Source organism: Thalassophryne amazonica, chromosome 18, assembly GCF_902500255.1.
Source record: "Thalassophryne amazonica chromosome 18, fThaAma1.1, whole genome shotgun sequence".
NCBI classification, from domain to species: domain Eukaryota; kingdom Metazoa; phylum Chordata; class Actinopteri; order Batrachoidiformes; family Batrachoididae; genus Thalassophryne; species Thalassophryne amazonica.
Genome location: NC_047120.1, coordinates 45,943,926 through 45,964,337, shown reverse-complemented (window position 1 = coordinate 45,964,337; position 20,412 = coordinate 45,943,926). Strand labels below are relative to the sequence as shown.

General features: G+C 44.8%; 1 protein-coding gene across 1 annotated transcript in view; it reads right to left on the bottom strand.

Annotated features, from left to right (window-relative positions):
- LOC117531335 (SH3 and cysteine-rich domain-containing protein 2-like) overlaps positions 1 to 20,412 on the bottom strand; it is a 74,693-nt gene that overhangs the window by 36,902 nt on the left and 17,379 nt on the right. The gene's annotated exons all lie outside the window — the stretch shown is intronic.

Sequence of the window (20,412 nt, the reverse complement as noted above, 5' to 3'; positions counted from 1 at the left end):
AGCCAAGACCAAAGAGCAGTCTAAGGACACCAGGGACAAAATTGTAGACCTGCGCAAGGCTGGGATGGATTACAGGACAACAGGCAAGCAGCTTGGTAGAAGACAACACCTGTGATGGTTATTTATTAGAAAGTGGAAGAAACACAAGATGACTGTCAATCTCCCTTGGTCTGGGATTCCATGCAAGATCTCACTTTGTGGGGTAAGGATGATTTTGAGAAAGCTTAGAACTACACAGGAGGCCCTGGTCAATGACCTTAAGAGAGCTGGGACCACAGTGACAAAGATTACATTAGTAATGTTATGTGTCGGACGCAGCTCGGAGAACCGACCAGCGTTTGAAGGACCCAGAATGAAATAAGCAGAGCACGGTACAACGGCTAACTGAATTTAATACATAACAGTGAAAATGTAATAACAGAAAGGTGCGGTCTGGCGTGGTGCGCTCCCAGCAGCGCTAACGGTCCGGAGCCAGAAGCTGTTTCGGACCCAAGGACCCCGCCGACACCCCCCAGGTGGCCGCAACAACCGAGTCTGTGAAAGAAGGAACCATTATGTGAGTCCACACTCTACACACAGAACACTTAAAGGTGTACAAACAGCAAACACTTCCTGGCTTGATTGCTGATCAGCTTCCAACCTGCGGGCATGGAACATCCAGTTCACAAAACTCCACCGCAGTGGAAGCTGATACATGACTAACAAACAGCTCAATACAATAAGGTGTGAGGGACACCACATTTACTGACTGTATAACTGTTAGTCACAAAATCTAACGTACCTCAGGAAGTGTGCTGACGAGCGTGAGACCTCACCCCCTCCTCTTTCACAGACCGTGCATCAAACCTGGACGTTTCTCAGCATCCGCTGCTGATGAGATGGCTCCCGAGACGACGATCTCACCCGTCTGGTCACAAGGTCGAGTCTCTGGCAAATACACACTGTGCACTCCAGTCTTAAATGCCAACATGCTCCAATCCATCCAGATGCACCTCAGCTGTGAGTCCTGACGAGTCGCAGGTGATCAGGGTGAGGTCCTGACAGCCTCAGCAACACAGCCACTCAGTCCCAAATGCACGCCACCTGGGAGGAAAACAAAAAGACAAACAAACCGGCAGCCAGGCCCCCCCAGCCATATAACAGTACCCCACCCTCACGGGAAGCCTCCCGGCGACCACACACACCTGGCCCAGGAGAAACACCCCCCTCCAGGGACCATGGCTGGAAACCGCGTCTGCGTTCGTCCTCCAACAGACTGGTTGAACTGGCTGCATCTTTGCCCTTGTTTGACAGTCTCAGCACAGGTGTGGCCAGGAGTTCCTACACCTGTGCGGTCAGCCTTTAACCAAACATGTGTGATCAGTCATAACACAAAACATCCAAAACACCCCCCCCGCCCCAGGGGACCGTCCCATCAAACCCCAGGGAAGGGGAGAAAAGAAAAACAACCCACATGTAAACTCACAAACAAAAATGCCAAAATACCCCCCCTCCTCCCCCCCAAACGACACGCAGGGACCAACACCCCCCAGAGGGCCACCCGCCAGCTCCAGGAGTAATAACCACGGCCGAGGTCCCTCTGGGATCCACCGTCACCCACGGGGACTACCAGCGCCCCCCAGAGGACCACTCGTCAACCCCAGGAGACGCCTCCCCTCACGACCAATGGACCCAGCCCCGGCCGTCCACGGCTAGATGGACCCAACGCCTTTTCCCCCCCAGAGGACACCACAGTCAAACCCTGAGGGCGGAAACTGGGGGAGGGAAAACAAAAAAAAAACCCAAACCCCCCCCCCCTCCCCTCCCGGGTGCAGAGGCCACCTGGGAAACGCCCAGCACAACCTAACTGCACCCCTCCAGCAATGCCGACACTACGGCACACCCGGCTGGAGTCAGAGGAGAAGAGAGGGCACAACAAAAAACAAAAAGAAAAAACAACCCAAATACCACCCCATCACCCCCCAGGGGACCGTTCCATCCAACCCTGGGGATGTGAAACAAAAAGAAACAAAAGAAAAAAAAAAAAAACAGACCAACACACAGTTGTTTGGGTCCCCGTTTTTCTTTTTTTTTTTCTTTTTTTTTTTTTTTTTTGTTCTTCTTTAGCAAAGGCTACAGGGTCACACCCCCAGACAAATAGTGGACAACAAAAAAGAAAAGCCCACACAAAAACCAACTCAAAAAACACCCACACAAAATGAACTAACACAAAACAAATCAGTGAGTTATACCGTCAAGCTCAACCAAATGGAACACACCTGTTCCTACTCCAGAGCTTGACGGTACCGTGATTCAGTCACCACAAGGGGGAACCAGAGTGCTAAAAATGAAAAAACCCCTTGGGCGACAGAAAAAAACAAACGAGCTGCTTTTGTGTGCGCAGCTGAGTGCAACACACAACCAAAATGTGCTCAACTAAATAACGCCGGAGCTGATACAACAGACGCAGTAGTTACCTTTATCCGGGGAAACGGGGCTACGACTGTAACACCGGAAGCCCAGCGACCCGTGCTAACAGAGCTCCGCCGTGCGCGTGAACCCATTACAAACGCACTCTTGCAGCTCCCGTTTACACCTCCCATCCGGTCGGAGTGTGACGCGAAGCCGTCGCCAGTCACACTCCACCACGATCCACGGATGAGGCACAACACAGGAACACGGCTGCAAGAGAGCACAAATTAGTATCCAGTAATGGGTCTCAAACACGCACCTTCCGGGCGGAGAGCCCCGCAACTGATCCGGATAACCACTGAACGTCTGCTGCCGCCTTCCCGGCGCGTTACCGTCTCTGCTAACGCTGGGTCCGTGATGTTTGGCCAGAGACTACTGTTATGTGTCGGACGCAGCTCGGAGAACCGACCAGCGTTTGAAGGACCCAGTATGAAATAAGCAGAGCACGGTACAAAGGCTAACTGAATTTAATACATAACAGTGATAATACAAAAAGGTGCGGTCTGGCGTGGTGCGCTCCCAGCAGCGCTAACGGTCCGGAGCCAGAAGCTGTTTCGGACCCAAGGACCCCGCCGACACCCCCCAGGTGGCCGCAACAACCGAGTCTCAGGAAGTGTGCTGACGAGCGTGAGACCTCACCCCCTCCTCTTTCACAGACTGTGCATCAAACCTGGACGTTTCTCAGCATCCGCTGCTGATGAGATGGCTCCCGAGACGACGATCTCACCCGTCTGGTCACAAGGTCGAGTCTCTGGCAAATACACACTGTGCACTCCAGTCTTAAATGCCAACATGCTCCAATCCATCCAGATGCACCTCAGCTGTGAGTCCTGACGAGTCGCAGGTGATCAGGGTGAGGTCCTGACAGCCTCAGCAACACAGCCACTCAGTCCCAAATGCACGCCACCTGGGAGGAAAACAAAAAGACAAACAAACCGGCAGCCAGGCCCCCCCAGCCATATAACAAGTAACACATGATGCTGTCATGGTGTAAAATCCTGCAGGGCAGCAAGGTCCCCCTGCTCAAACCAGCACATGTCCAGGCCTGTTTTAAGTTCACCAGTGACCATCTGGATGATCCAGAGGAGGCATGGGAGAAGGCCGTGTGGTCAGATGAGACCAGAATAGAGCTTTTTGGAATCAACTCCACTTACCATGTTTAGAGGAGGAGAACAACCCCAAGAAAACCACCCCAACTGTGAAGCATGGGGGTGGAAACATCATACTCTGGGGGTGCTCTTCTGCAAAGGGGACAGGACGACTGCATCGTAATGAAGGGAGGATGGATGGGGTCATGTATTGCGAGATTTTGGCAAACAACCTCCTTCCCTCAGTAAGATCACTGAAGATGGGTCATGGCTGGGTCTTGCAGCATGACAATAACCCCAAACATACAGCCAAGGCAACTAAGGAGGGGCTCAATAAGAAGCATTTCAAGGTCCTGGAGTGGCCTGGCCAGTCTCCAGACCTGAACTCACTAAAAAAAAAGCTTTGGAGGGAGCTGAAACTCCAAACCTGAACGATCTGGAGAAGATCTGTATGGAGGAGTGGTCCAAAATCCCTGCTGCAGTGTGTGAAAACTTGGTCAAGAACTACAGGAAACTTTTGACCTCTGTAATTGCAAACAAAGGCTATTGTACCAAACATTAACATTGATTTTCACAGGTGTTCAAATACTTATTTGTAGCAGTAACATACAAATAAATTATAAAAAAAAAATCATACATTGTGATTTCTGGAATTTTTTTTTTAGATTATGTCTCTCACAGTGGACATGCACCTAAAATGAAAATTTCAGACCCCTCCATGATTTCTAAGTGAGAGAACTTGAAAAATCACGGGGTGTTCAAATACTTTTCCTCACTGTATATATTATAGAGAGAGAGAGAGAGAGAGTTGTTGTTGTTGTCGTCAGTTTCCTCGCTTGCGAGGACAGTGGGAAGGCCTTTTTTTTTTTTTTTTTTAAGTTTATTTTCTACAAGCCCTCTGGTGGCTGAAAAGTCCGATGCGGGATGCACAAGACCTGTTACACTTGGGGCAAATGAACACTTGAGTAAGCTGGGCTTGTGCTGCTGCCCGCTCTTTCTGTCTTTGACGCTTCTGGCGTGAGGCCTCACTTCTTTCTGCCTCAAACTTCAGGCTGGCGGATTTGATGCTGGAACGCCAGCTGAATCTATCTGTAGCTAGATGCTGCCATGACTGATGCTGAATGCCTGCAAGGGAGAGCTGTTTCTTCAGCGGGTCCTTATAGCGCTTTTTGGGGGCCCCTTGGTTTCGTCTCCCTTCCTTGAGCTCATCAAAGAGAATTAATTTCGGCATGCGTGTATCATCCATCCTGGCTACGTGACCTGCCCAACGAAGCTGTTGTTTGAGTATAATAGACTTCATGCTGGGCAATTTGGCTCTGGTAAGGATGTCCTCATTTGAGACGTAGTCCTGCCACTTGATCCCGAAGATGTTTCGGAGACAACGCTGATGAAAGCGTTCCAGTAATCTGATCTGCTGGCGATACAGAACCCAGGTTTCAGCTCCATACAGGAGGGTAGGGACCACAATGGCTCTGTAGACCTGCACTTTTGTGGAAAGGTGCAGTGCATGATTCTGCCAGACTTTCTTTGAGAGTCGACCAAAAGAACTGCTGGCCTTGGCAAGGCAACTGTCTAGGTCCTTGGCAACAGATGCGTCGTTTGAGATAACACTACCGAGATACGTGAAGTGCTCTACTGCATTCAGGCTGGTACCCTCGATGTTGATTTGGGGTGGGGTATATGCTGTATGGGGGACCCGTTGATATAGCACTTCTGTCTTTCTCAGGCTGATGGTGAGGCCGAAGGCTCTTGCTGCTTCAGCAAAACAGTTGACAATGTGCTGCAAGGCTTGCTCCGTATGGGCGACGAGGGCGCAGTCATCTGTGAAGAGCAGCTCCATGATTAGCTGTTCTGTGATCTTAGTGTGGGACAGAAGGCACCGCAAGTTAAACAGACTTCCGTCGGTTCTGAAGAGGATATAGATGCCGTCTGTCAAGTCTTCTTTGGCCTCACGAAGCATCATGCTGAAGAAGATGGAGAACAGAGTGGGCGCGAGGATGCAACCTTGTTTGACGCCATTTGAAATGGGGAAGCTGCCGGACAGAGTCCCGTTGTACTTCACTTGTCCCATCTGGCTTTCATGCAGCTGGAGGATGATGGTGAGGAGCTTTGGAGGGCAGCCAAGGCGTGCAAGAATCTTCCACAAACCCTCACGACTGACCGTGTCAAAAGCCTTGGTTAGGTCTATGAAGGCTGCATAAAGGGCCATGTTCTGTTCTCTGCACTTCTCCTGGATCTGTCTCAGGACGAAGATCATGTCGGTGGTTCCCCTGTTGGCCCGAAATCCACACTGACTCTCGGGAGTATTTTCATGCACTATGGTAGGGGTAAACCTGTTGAGCAGCACTCGAGCCAAAATCTTACCTGCTATTGAGAGGAGAGTGATGCCCCGGTAATTAGAACAGTCAGACTAGTCGCCCTTGTTCTTGTACAGGGAGACAATGACTGCATCCTGAAGGTCATGTGGAACCATTTCCTTTTCCCAGCAACTGGAGAAGAGAATCTGAAGCTTGTCGAGGACTGCCTCACCTCCATTTTGGTACACCTCTGCTGGGATGCCATCTATGCCAGGAGACTTCCCTGGATTCAGCTGCGTGGTGGCCTTTCGGATTTCTTCAAGTTTTGGGGGGTCATCAAGTTCCCATTTCACCTCCACCTAGGAAATCTTCTCGATTGATGACTCTTGCACAGTGCGCTTGTCACTGAAGAGGTTTTCAAAGTGTTCTGACCAATGCTGCATAATGGTTTCCTTGTCCGTCCAAAGTGTGGAGCTGTCTGAGGAGCGCAGGGGTGCTTGCACTTGATGTGCTGGCCCATGGATGGTCTTAAGGGCTTCATAAAAGGAGCGCATGTCTCCGGCATCGGCATGTTGTTGTGTCTTCTCCGCAAAAGCTAGCCACCAGTCGTTCTGCAGTATGCGGAGCTTGCTTTGCAGTGTGGAGCAGGCATTTCTGTAAGCTGTCTTGGCAGAGTGGTCATCAGGTTTAGCTAAAAGAGTCTTGTAGCATGCACGTGTCTTTTCTAGTAGTTCCTGGATCTGTGCATCAGACTCAAACCAGTCTTTATTTTTCCTGGCTGAGAAGCCCACTACTTCTGCTGCCGTCTCCTGAAGGATGGTCTTTAATCTTATCCACTGTTGTTCAGGGTCGTCAGGCAGGCCTTCTTCTCCACCCAGTCTCTCCTCTAGTTTGGCCTGGAACTCCATTTTTGTATCTATGTCTTGCAGCTTCTTAAACTGTGGGCCTTTCTTCTTAGGAGGGGGCTTGAAAGTGAAAGCAATCTTGGAACGGACCAAGCGATGATCCGTATAGCAATCCGTGCTAGGCATCACCCCGGTATGTAGTACGTCTCTTCTATCACGCTGTCGCGTCAGAACGTAGTCCAGAAGGTGCCAGTGTTTGGAGCGTGGGTGTCTCCAGGTTGCTTTGAATCTCTCTTTCTGTTGGAAATCGTTGGTGATCGTCAAGTCATGTGCAGAGCAGAACTCCAGCAGCAGGCGGCCATTGTCGTTACAGTTGCCTATGCCATGTTTCCCTAGCACGTCCTTCCATACATCAGAGTCGCGGCCCACTCTGGCGTTGAAATCTCCCATGATGAGGAGCTTGTCCTGGGTGTCGACGCACTGTAGAAGGTTGTGCAGATCGCTATAGAAAGCCTCCTTAACTCCGATATCGGCCTGCATGGTTGGGCCATACACACTAACAATAGTGGCAAAATCCTTGTTGTTGATGGGGAGCCGGAGTGACATGAGTCGGTCAGAATGTCCAACTGGCAAACTGTGTAACCTATGTGCTATGGCGCTCTTAATCATGAACCCGACCCCTGAGAGTCGACGATCTTCTTTAGCCTTCCCTGACCAGAACAGTGTGTAGCCTGTGCCTTCCTCGGTGAGTGACCCTTGGTCTGCAAAGCGCACCTCGCTGAGTGCAGCAATGTCTATGTCAAGCCTTGCTAGCTCTTTGGCGACTAAGGCTGAGCATCTTCGAGGACGATCGCTATTGTCTGAGTCCATCATTGTGCGTACATTCCAGCATGCAATTTTCAGGTTCTTTGTTTTTCTTTTCGCACCGCGTGTAGTGATGCCCGTTGGCAGCGGTGAGCTAACCGGGTCTAGTGAGACAAGCCATGTTTAGACCACCTTTTCTAGGTCTGTCTCCATGTGGAGCAAGCAGGGCTATCCCTAAACAGGGCTGCTTGGTCACCCAGGGCCCTGCCGGATGATGCTGTTGTCTCGGGTCAGCAGTCAAACGACTATAGCTCCTGAGCCGCCTGCATGCAGGATCGAGACTGCAGCTCCCAGTGCCATCATGCACCTGCTGTTTTCGCCTCTTCCCATCGCTGCAGGGCTTTCCTTCCCGCCTGCGCTCGTTGCTTAAAGTGGGGATCAGCTCGCGCACACCAATTCCACTCTTTAAGCAAGGTGGCACTCCACAGTGGCACAGACAAGCTGAGACGGCTGTGGCGACCACCAGGCTGTAGGTTTTACATCAGAGTGACCTTCTCCTAGCCTCTGGCTAAAGAACCTTCCTCGGAGGCACAGGGGCAGTAACCCAGGTTGGGGGTTTAACATCAGGGTTTTCCTTCCCCTAGGTGGACCGCCTAAACAGGGCTAATGAGTCCCATCTACCCACTGCTATAACCCAGTCAGCTGGGAGGCTCGTGATGGCGGGAGCGCCTAGATTCCGTATAGGTCATGGACCTACCACTGCCATTATATATATATATATATATATATATATATATATATATATATTCTCCACTCAGATTGCAATAGCCAATCACAGATTAGCCTTTCTGTCCATCATTTACCTGAATTTTGGCATGCTTGGCGCCAGAAAGTTATGTTGGATCCAAAAGAATCCAAAAAGGCTAGAACCAAAAGTTATATTGGATTAGTTCCCACTGACCAATAGCGTTAGAGCTTACTGCCAACAGCTAGCCAATTAGAGCGTGGCATACAAAGGTCAGGAACTAGCTGACAGATGCTGGTTGAAAAAATGGCAACAAACATGTCAACAACAACAGAAAATCGTCTGCCAGCGAGGTTTGCTGAGTTCACAGAGGAGGAACTGGTGGAAATACTTAACTCCAAGGATGGCAAAAACACTAAGAAGGTACTCTGAATCAATCATATGCTGTTCATAACAAAATAAATTGATCTAATTTACTTGACTCTTTGTTGTTTGCTTAATTTGGGAGGGGGATGGAGAACATAACAATTGATGGATGGCAAGTCGTACAACACAGAGAAATATTGGACGACTTGCCATCCATTATTTGTATTATATACGAGGTCTGTCCATAAAGTATCGTACCTTTTTATTTTTTTCAAAAACTATATGGATTTCATTCATATGTTTTTACGTCAGACATGCTTGAACCCTCGTGCGCATGCGTGAGTTTTTCCACGCCTGTCGGTGACGTCATTCGCCTGTGAGCACGCCTTGTGGAAGGAGTGGTCCCGCCCCCTCGTCGGATTTTCATTGTCTGGAAATGGCGGAATGAAAAGGACTTTTTTTCCATCAGAATTTTTTCAGAAGCTGTTAGAGACTGGCACCTGGAAACCATTCGAAAAAAATATCTGGCTTTCAGTGAAAATTTTTACGGGCTTCACAGAGAATAAGGACTTTAACTACAGGTTTAAGGACCCCTTTAAAGGACGGTCGGTGCGCCGCACTGCGAGCTGCGACGATGCGGCACAAACCACTGGATCATTTCTAAGCTGATGGCTCTGTGGATACGAGACCTTCGTGTGCTCTTTCTCTGGTTATCACAAGACCTGGACATCAGCCATTTTCCGGCAGATTTCACTTTTAACAAGAGATTTTGTCATGGAAAGCCGCGCGGAGGCTTCGCGCGTCACGACCGATTCGCTGATGAAGCGAGACAAAGGAACACCTCCGTTTCGGAGTGTTAGAGGACAAGTTGGGACATGTCCAGCTCTCCACAAGTTCTTTTATTCTCACTCGACTGGTAAGCACTGAAAGCCGAGATAGACATGTCCCAACTTGTCCTCTAACACTCCGAAACGGAGGTGTTCCTTTGTCTCGCTTCATCAGCGAATCGGTCGTGACGCGCGAAGCCTCCGCGCGGCTTTCCATGACAAAATCTCTTGTTAAAAGTGAAATCTGCCGGAAAATGGCTGATGTCCAGGTCTTGTGATAACCAGAGAAAGAGCACACGACGGTCTCGTATCCACAGAGCCATCAGCTTAGAAATGATCCAGTGGTTTGTGCCGCATCGTCGCAGCTCGCAGCGCGGCGCACCGACCATCCTTTAAAGGGGTCCTTAAACCTGTAGTTAAAGTCCTTATTCTCTGTGAAGCCCGTAAAATTTTCACTGAAAGCCAGATAAATTTTTCGAATGGTTTCCAGGTGCCAGTCTCTAACAGCTTCTGAAAAAATTCTGATGGAAAAAAAGTCCTTTTCATTCCGCCATTTCCAGACAATGAAAATCCGACAAGGGGGCGGGACCACTCCTTCCACAAGGTGTGCTCACAGGCGAATGACGTCACCAACAGGCGTGGAAAAACTCACGCATGCGCACGAGGGTTCAAGCATGTCTGACGTAAAAACATATGAATGAAATCCATATAGTTTTTGAAAAAAATAAAAAGGTACGACACTTTATGGACAGACCTCGTATATATATATATAACAGCTATCATATGTCATTTAACAATTATCTTGTCCTTCATAGTATGCTGGTGTAGCTATGATGGTGATCTGGGGCTTGAGTCTGGATCCCAGGTGATATTTTTATTTTCATTTGTCAAATGTGCTGTTGATGCATTTAAAGCAAGTAGCAGAATGCATTCATTTCCACAATGGTGGTCCAATAACAGAGGTGAGGGAGGTTTTGGTGGTTATGAGTTGAAAATAAGTTGCTACTCGGCTCAGAAACACCATGCTATGCAGGTCCAGCCCAGTCCACTTTTGCAAATGGTCAAAGCAAATCACTTATGAACATCAAGTCCAACATGCAATGCAATCTAATTTTTATGCAATTGTTACCATGAATTATTCAACATATATTGGTTGACTTTCATGAAACTTGATGGAGCAGTTGGAATGGGGTGAGAAGGTGGGACAGGCGGGAGCAATGAGCCAAGAAATAACCCATTAAATTTGAGTAGATCTACAACCACAATATACACAACTTTTTCACCTGTCATAAAATGTGAAGTGTGGAGAGTGTAAATCCCCAAAACATTTCTTGCTTAGTGAGCTGAGCTTATAGTGACTAAATCTTACTTCAGTCTCTGCAATTCTCACATTGATAGTTCAATTTAACAGTAACGAGCAGCACAATAAATGCCACAAGCTCGGCACAAGTGGAGATTTGTGTTCGATAGTTATTCGGTCGAGAACAAATGTGTGCTTTTTTTTTTTTTTACAAGTTAATCCATTTTCAGTCTATATACATTTGTCACTTTAACAGCTTCACATTGCAGAGGAAAAATAGCAAGTCATTAAATCTATAAGGTCACTGCTAAACAAAAGGACTGAACATCATCTAACTTTTCTCAGCAGCTCACACTCGTCCCCTGCCACTGCACTTGTTACTTTGCAGGATTTTTTTTTTTTTTAGCTTAATTGAGGATGACAAATTCATCTTGAGCCAAAACAACAGTGGCTCAACACAAGTCACATGAACACATAACAGAAACGCTGCAACTGAAAAGTTGTTTCAGGAGCTTGACTGTCTTTGTGACAGGACATAAGGCTTTTTTTAAAATTTGCTCTCAAGCTGCTTTAAAGATCAATCGGTTCCTGTTTTCCTCATATCTCTGTGTGGCCCTTCATTTGTTACAGCAGTTAAGAGTACAAATCTGTCATTCTGGCAGTAGAAACACAGTGGACCCCGAGATAACAAGACATGTCTAAAAGGCAAGTCATGAGACCTGCTAGACGTTATATGGAAGAAAGCTATAAGAAGATTGAGATTTCAATCAGGAGTTCCTTGTTGTTGCTTTCCCTGAAGATATAATTTTTTGACTTTTCTATTATGCTTGGGGATGAATTTGGGACCAATCATATGCCTCCGTGATGGTGATTTAGGTTTCAGCATCAAGGAGACATTTAATTCTGACTTACTCCCCAATTCCATTTGCAGAAATGCAGCTCTGAATGTTCCAAATGAACCTTTACAGATGCTTGTTCTTGTGTCGCTTTCCAGCCCTTCAGTGAATGAATGGCTTTCTGTTCCAAATGTTTAACTTTTGATTTGTAACTCCATTGCACTTTCTGCTATTTCTCTCCACCCAGTTCTTGTATTTCAGAGCACAGATGACTTGCTTCCATGTTGATGTTATGGGCTTTTTGGCTGCAAGTCTTCCATAAAAACCACTTCTGCTCAGACTTCTCCAGATTCTACATGAGTGCACTAGTTTCTGCAGGTGCTTCTGAACGTCTTGGGAATGTAAAAAAAAAAAAAAAAAAAAAATGTTATCATGATGTGATCTTTAGCCATCTACTGCAGTTGAATACATTACCGATATACTAAGACACACATCGTCTCATGTGTAAGTAACTAAAATTATAAGACAATGGACATTGCCCCTGTGTGTGTGAGAGAGAGAGAGATTGCGTAATTTTGCTTGCTCTACTTTTAGCTTCTGTCCAAAAAATCTTTGTAGGTCATGCATTCCCACTGCTTAACTAACAGCTAGACAAAGGACATTATTGTATTGCCGGCAAACGACCTGGCTGTGATACAGGCAGAAGGTCAGACACACAGGTGATCAGTCAAACAGACAACAGTCTTTCGGAGGGAGCAGCAAGCAGGGTATCCAAAACACAAGCAGTGGACCAGTGCACAGAGATTTATCATACCAAGAAAACAAATCCAAAGATAGCAGGCAAAAGCTCATGGAATCCACAGCACAGCAAAGGTCGATAAAAGAGATCCAAAACAACGGAAGAACTGGAAAACAGAATGCAAGAAAGCAGGAACAAACCCAGATAATCTGGCAATAAGGGAACATGCTAACAGCAGTTATAAAGGCAACCAAATAATCAAATGTGTGAAAGTGCGAGACCATGTGAACCAGAAAGGCCAGAAACAGGAAGCAAAGCAAACACTGAAGAGACCCCCAAGTAAAAGCACCAAAGCCAATCTAATACAGGAGAGAATTAGGCAGATAACACATAGAATAATTGCCAACTCCATTATCAACTGCAATGCAACATTTTGGTGTAATTTCTCATAGGTGGATGAGGCAGAACCATTTCTGCTGCCTCTGATTCAGTGAAAGCTACTCCAGAAAGATTATAGACCTACTCAGCAGTGCTATAAATGCTCAGACACAAACAACAGTAGGGACAAGAAGGAGAGAAGAAGAAACAAACAGACATGGGAGAAAGCTGCAAAGTGGTAAATCGAACATTATATACACTCAACAAAAATATAAACGCAACACTTTTGGTTTTGCTCCCATTTTGTATGAGATGAACTTAAAGATCTAAAACTTTTTCCACATACACAATATCACCATTTCCCTCAAATATTGTTCACAAACCAGTCTAAATCTGTGATAGTGAGCACTTCTCCTTTGCTGAGATAATCCATCCCACCTCACAGGTGTGCCATACCAAGATGCTGATTAGTGCACAGGTGTGCCTTAGACTGTCCACAATAAAAGGCCACTCTGAAAGGTGCAGTTTTGTTTTATTGGGGGGGATACCAGTCAGTATCTGGTGTGACCACCATTTGCCTCATGCAGTGCAACACATCTCCTTCGCATAGAGTTGATCAGGTTGTCAATTGTGGCCTGTGGAATGTTGGTCCACTCCTCTTCAATGGCAGTGCGAAGTTGCTGGATATTGGCAGGAACTGGTACACGCCGTCGTATACGCCGGTCCAGAGCATCCCAAACATGCTCAATGGGTGACATGTCTGGTGAGTATGCCGGCCATGCAAGAACTGGGACATTTTCAGCTTCCAAGAATTGTGTACAGATCCTTGCAACATGGGGCCGTGCATTATCCTGCTGCAACATGAGGTGATGTTCTTGGATGTATGGTACAACAATGGGCCTCAGGATCTCGTCACGGTATCTCTGTGCATTCAAAATGCCATCAATAAAATGCACCTGTGTTCTTCGTCCATAACAGACGCCTGCCCATACCATAACCCCACCGCCACCATGGGCCACTCGATCCACAACATTGACATCAGAAAACCGCTCACCCACACGACGCCACACATGCTGTCTGCCATCTGCCCTGGACAGTGTGAACCGGGATTCATCCGTGAAGAGAACACCTCTCCAACGTGCCAAACGCCAGTGAATGTGAGCATTTGCCCACTCAAGTCGGTTACGACAACGAACTGGAGTCAGGTTGAGACCCCGATAAGGACGACGAGCATGCAGATGAGCTTCCCTGAGACGGTTTCTGACAGTTTGTGCAGAAATTCTTTGGTTATGCAAACCGATTGTTTCAGCAGCTGTCCGAGTGGCTGGTCTCAGATGATCTTGGAGGTGAACATGCTGGATGTGGAGGTCCTGGGCTGGTGTGGTTACACGTGGTCTGCGGTTGTTATATGTTTGTTGAGTGTAGAAGTACAATGTTAAGGAACAAGTGAAGCTCTGGGTTAGAGACGAAAAGTCTCTTTAAAATAGTAGTGGTGGCAAAGGGTGACATTTCATTTCATCAAACCACAGTTGCAATACATATTTAATCGCACCCACCCTCTTTTCTACGCCTTTGTCTGCGGGATGGTCACGTCTGCCAGGAGCTTGGCAAACACCGAGCTACACGACTGATGCAGCTTAGAGGATTGTTTCCTCCCAGGTTCTGTTTTGTCTAGATGGCCATTTGTGTAAAATATGGCCCAGCCCCCAGCAAACAGCTGCTAGCTGATTGGCTCATAAATTCACAGAGCATCTTCAATGCCCACCATCTACTGTGTCGTCTTTAGTCAAACAGACACAACAAGAACGTCCTGCCAGGCTTGTACCACATCCCCATGGAGATGACCAACAAAAGCAGCCTCACTTTGATTTGTCATCATCATCATCTGCAGCTACTGCTGCTCATTTAACAAATATCTTGTGAAATAAAAGTCACAGAGTTACAACGTCATCAGGCATGCTGCTGTGTGAGGTTCAATGAGACTTCGCTTTTGATGACAGAGCATAAATGTAAGAAGTACAAATACACCATTTCATAACAACATATTAATTTAAAAAAAAAAATCAGGATTGATCAGCAGAAAAGGAGCATAATCTGCTCTCCTGGCACTAACAGAGATATCAGAATTCTGATGTCGATAACATCAACTAAAAAAAAAAAAAAACTAGCTGATGGCAGCGCTGCAATCGCCTGAATGCCTTGCTGTAAATGTATTTTGGTTTCACCTTTTGGACTGCTGGCTGTAGAAATGTATATTATTTTATCATATTTTATAAACCACCTATTTAATCAGTAAATCATAAATAATCACTGGATCATGTCACTTCAAAACAATGCCTTGACACCAACTTTGAAATCCATCTGTCCATGGGACAGGTAACACTGGAGATTTCGCTGTCCAATTCCAAATGAACCTGTCCAACATTCAGTGAGGACGTTTTACCTCATTTAGATCCTACATTGGTTGAAATCTCTGTCAGACCACAAACAAACAAACAAAAAAAAAACAAAAAAGAAAAACCCTTCACTAAGAACTCCTGGGCATGGTCCTTAATCCCCAAGTTGCTCTCACAGTGCAGCTGAGCACCTTGCATGGCAGCACCCCAACACTAGTGTGTGAGGCATCACTGTAAAGCACTTTTAACATGAAAGTGCTACATAAATGGAGTTCATTTACTCATGTTATGCACTGATTTTTGAGTGTATTTTAAAATTTATTAATGCAAGAAGGCTGAGAAGATAATTTCAATTTTACATCGATTATGACAAACTACAGGTACCTGTCATGATTTTTGACTAAGGTTTGATGGGTTTATAATATGATGCATTGGGCCAAATTAACTAATATTCATGAATACCGTGTTTGTTCACATGCATTTCAGACTGACATTCAGTGTTATTAGACTGAGTAAAACTCAATCTAAAGTAGTTAAGTTTCTAGTTGGGTCCATACATATCTGGACAGCTACATATGCGTGTAATTTGTAGCAGTCCAAGGCCACCTGTGCCGTTTCCCATGTACATCTGGAGTTACATCATTAAGTGCAACCATAAATCATACTAAATCATCATGTGGATCCACAGCTGATCCACTGTGGTGACTGTGTAACAAAGAATATCACATTAACCATTTTCGAATTATACGTTTCCATTTTCAGTGGCCAAAACTAATTGTGCTAATTAAATATAAGTGGTACTGTCAATACAAACTGTTACTTTGACAGCCAGCTTTTTAAACAGAATTTAGGGGATGAATACATGAATATTTCCATATCACAAAATATGACTGACTTTATTTACAAAAATTGTGAAAACATACAAACAGCATGGTACTGTACAGTAAATCTGTCTGAGTAAGCAGGTCTCAAAAACTGAGTGGCTGTGTAAGAAGGAAACTAGTGAGGAAAGCCACCCCTGTCAAATCTGAAGTATTGATAGGCTTCTGTGGCTGTGACTGGAGAAACTGTGCATGGTGCAAATTTGTAAATGAAATGTGAACATTTTTCAAGCCTACAGACATTATAATTTAAAAACTGCAAACCTAAGCTCGAGCATCACACCAAGGATAGAGGTAGTGTGTGTGTGTGTGTGTGTGTGGGGGGGGGGGGGGGGGGGTCAATTCTTCTTCACTCTTCCTGAATGTTGGACTATCATCTCTACCTAAGTTATGATTGCCCGTGTCGCAGACCGAATAGTCCGCCCCTAAAAATCGATCCGCCTTTTGCATCTGCGTATGCGTCATTTCGGACCACAGCACCACGTCTGAGACGGAGTCTCTTCACCCAAAGCAATGAAATGGATTAATTGGATTATTAACCAACAGATGATAAAGGTAAAACCTCTTAAATTATTTTAATTATTTTATTTGTCAGTTTTAAGCAGAAATTAGACAGTTTTAAGCAGAAACTCGGCATGAAGGAATGGGTCAAAATACCAGCTACAGTGTGTGCAAACCTGGTGAAGACGTTTGACCTCTGTCATTACCAACAAAGATTATGTTACAAAGTATTGAGTAGAACTTTTGTTATTGACCAAATACTTATTTTCCACCGTAATTTATAAATACATTATTTAATAAAAATCCTACAATGTGATTTCCTGGAATTTTTTTTTCTCATTTTGTCTTTCATAGTAGTTTCATAGAGTTTACCTATGATGAAAATTACAGACCTCTCTCATCTTTCTAAGGAGCAGAACTTGCACAATCAGGGACTGACTAAATACTTTTTTTACCCCACTGTACATACTTATTCACTGGATCAATCAAAACATGTTGCTTTATCATGATAGGACTGTACACTTTGCAGTTTGTGGAACCAGTGGAACCAGTTTGTGGAACAAAAACAAAAAACAGAAATTTTTGGTATTTTGCTCGGAACAAAAACAAAACCCGTTTTTTTATGTCCTAGAACAGAATCGTTATTTTAAAATAAAAGTAACTGCTTAATACCGTTATTTTTTCATTCTTGAAAAGGTTTCCATTTACAATGGCCCAGTGAGGTTCACTTCCTGTCTTTACCATTTATTTTGGTTGTTGTTGACAGGACGTAGCGCGTCCTGTGTTTAACGTTGAGGAATGCATCTGGAGCAGACAAACATCGAGGGACTTCTTTAAACACACTGACTTTATTGCTATTATTGTCCTTTGGGGGGGGTATTTTCGAGCAACTAATGCCTGAATGGAACGCTGTGATAAGGGACTTCTTTAAAAAGGTTGTTTCTTCAGTAACTTCCACAATAAGGAATTAAAGTAATTCCCAGACATTGTCTTCCAAAACAAGAACGTCTTATCGTCCAGCTGCGATGATGAAACCGACTGAAATGACGCAACGGGTCAGATTAAGAGTTTATATTTACTCAGTGTGTGAATGAGTGTAATATTTGAAACAATCGGAACTGTATGAATGATCATGCGAAGACTGAAGCTTTAGCTGCTGGTTAGCATTCAGGCAATTATTTTGGTCTGCGAGGCTAAGAGCAACACAGCACTGAGTCTTTTAAAAATACACAAACACACGGCTTCACTTTAAATACGCAATAAATCTATTTCAGAACCCTCAGCGTGAGCCCTCTTTCTCTTAAAAAGACTTTATTTTACTGTGTCCCACTTCTGCTGCCTGCTACAGAATACTGTATTGTCGTCTTCTCCATTTTTCGTGGGAGTGTTACAGCGCCACATACAGATCTGGCATATACAGTGTTTCCAGTGTCCCACAGCTTACATGGAACATTATTAACCAGTTCAGGAACGATATTATTATTTTTTTTTCTAGCTGGTTCAGGAATGTCAGTTTTGGGCTGAAACCAGTTGGGAAAAAATTCTGGTTCAAAGCCCTGCTTTGACCCATCGGTTAAGCTTTGAGTAGCAGGTTAACTGGAATACACCAAAAGCTAGGGTCTGTGTAGACTTTAACAGCAGTACAGAAAACAGCACACTGTTAAATTTAGACTCCCAGCAAATATAGGTGATACACATTCCAAGCACCTGAGGACAAATATGAATTATTTGGGCCAATGCAGACTACATTAGGATGTAAAAATCTTTTTCTTCCTTTCTGTGAGTTAAAACAACTTTATTATTCATTAGCAATATGCAGTTGTCAGGGACAACTACCAAACTGAAAGCAGCAAGCATACAGCAAAAATAATAGTGGTTCCAGAGGTCATTGACCCCTGGTCATTAGAGGTCAGCTCCAGAATGCCTCCACATCTGGAAAATAAACTTTAATCTAGAATGTGTGTGCCAAATTTCATACTTTTATCACAAAAATGCACAATTATTTTGCCCATCTACTACCCCAGCTAACAATTTGACATTGCCGGAATGTTGCACAGAAGTTGAATTTGTAGACCCCCCACAACATTGCTGCAACGTTGTCAGCAAAGTTGTGTTGCAATGTTGTAGCAACATGAATTTGTAGACTCTCCACAACATTCCTACAACGTTGTGGGGAGTCTACAAATTCACATTGCTACAACCCCTGGCAAAAATTATGGAATCACCGGCCTCGGAGGATGTTCATTCAGTTGTTTAATTTTGTAGAAAAAAAGCAGATCACAGACATGACACAAAACTAAAGTCATTTCAAATGGCAACTTTCTGGCTTTAAGAAACACTATAAGAAATCAGGAAAAAACATTGTGGCAGTCAGTAACGGTTACTTTTTTAGACCAAGCAGAGGGAAAAAAATATGGACTCACTCAATTCTGAGGAAAAAATTATGGAATCATGAAAAACAAAAGAACGCTCCAACACATCACTAGTATTTTGTTGCACCACCTCTGGCTTTTATAACAGCTTGCAGTCTCTGAGGCATGGACTTAATGAGTGACAAACAGTACTGTTCATCAATCTGGCTCCAACTTTCTCTGATTGCTGTTGCCAGATCAGCTTTGCAGGTTGGAGCCTTGTCATGGACCATTTTCTTCAACTTCCACCAAAGATTTTCAATTGGATTAAGATCCGGACAATTTGCAGGCCATGACATTGACCCTATGTGTCTTTTTGCAAGGAATGTTTACACAGTTTTTACTCTATGGCAAGATGCATTATCATCTTGAAAAATGATTTCATCCCCAAACATCCTTTCAATTGATGGGATAAGAAAAGTGTCCAAAATATCAACGTAAACTTGTACATTTATTGATGATGTAATGACAGCCATCTCCCCAGTGCCCTTACATGACATGCAGCCCCATATCATCAATGACTGTGGAAATTTACATGTTCTCTTCAGACAGTCATCTTTATAAATCTCATTGGAACGGCACCAAACAAAAGTTCCAGCATCATCACCTTGCCCAGTGCAGATTCGAGATTCATCACTGAATATGACTTTCATCCAGTCATCCACAGTCCACGATTGCTTTTCCTTAGCCCATTGTAACCTTGTTTTTTTCTGTTTAGGTGTTAATGATGGCTTTCGTTTAGCTTTTCTGTATGTAAATCCCATTTCCTTTAGGCGGTTTCTTAAAGTTCGGTCACAGACGTTGACTCCAGTTTCCTCCCATTCGTTTCTCATTTGTTTTGTTGTGCATTTTCGATTTTTGAGACATATTGCTTTAAGTTTTCTGTCTTGACGCTTTGATGTCTTCCTTGGTCTACCAGTATGTTTGCCTTTAACAACATTCCCATGTTGTTTGTATTTGGTCCAGAGTTTAGACAGAGCTGACTGTGAACAACCAACATCTTGTGCAACATTGCGTGATCATTTACCCTCTTTTAAGAGTTTGATAATCCTGTCCTTTGTTTAAATTGACATCTCTCGTGTTGGGGCCATGATTCATGTCAGTCCACTTGGTGCAACAGCTCTCCAAGGTGTGATCACTCCTTTTTAGATGCAGACTAATGAGCACATCTGATTTGATGCAGGTGTTAGTTTTGGGGATGAAAATTTACAGGGTGATTCCATAATTTTTTCCTCAGAATTGAGTGATTCCATATTTTTTTTCCCTCTGCTTGGTCTAAAAAAGTAACCGTTACTGACTGCCACAATTTTTTTCCTGATTTCTTATAGTGTTTCTTAAAGCCAGAAAGTTCCCATTTAAAATGACTTTAGTTTTGTGTCATGTCTGTAATCTGCTTTTTTTTTCTACAAAATTAAACAACTGAATGAACATTCTCCGAGGCCGGTGATTCCATAATTTTTACCAAGGGTTGTACAACGTTGTCAGCAACGTTGCATTTACGTTGTGTTACCTGGGACGGGCAACAGCTCTGGTGAACATTCCTGCAG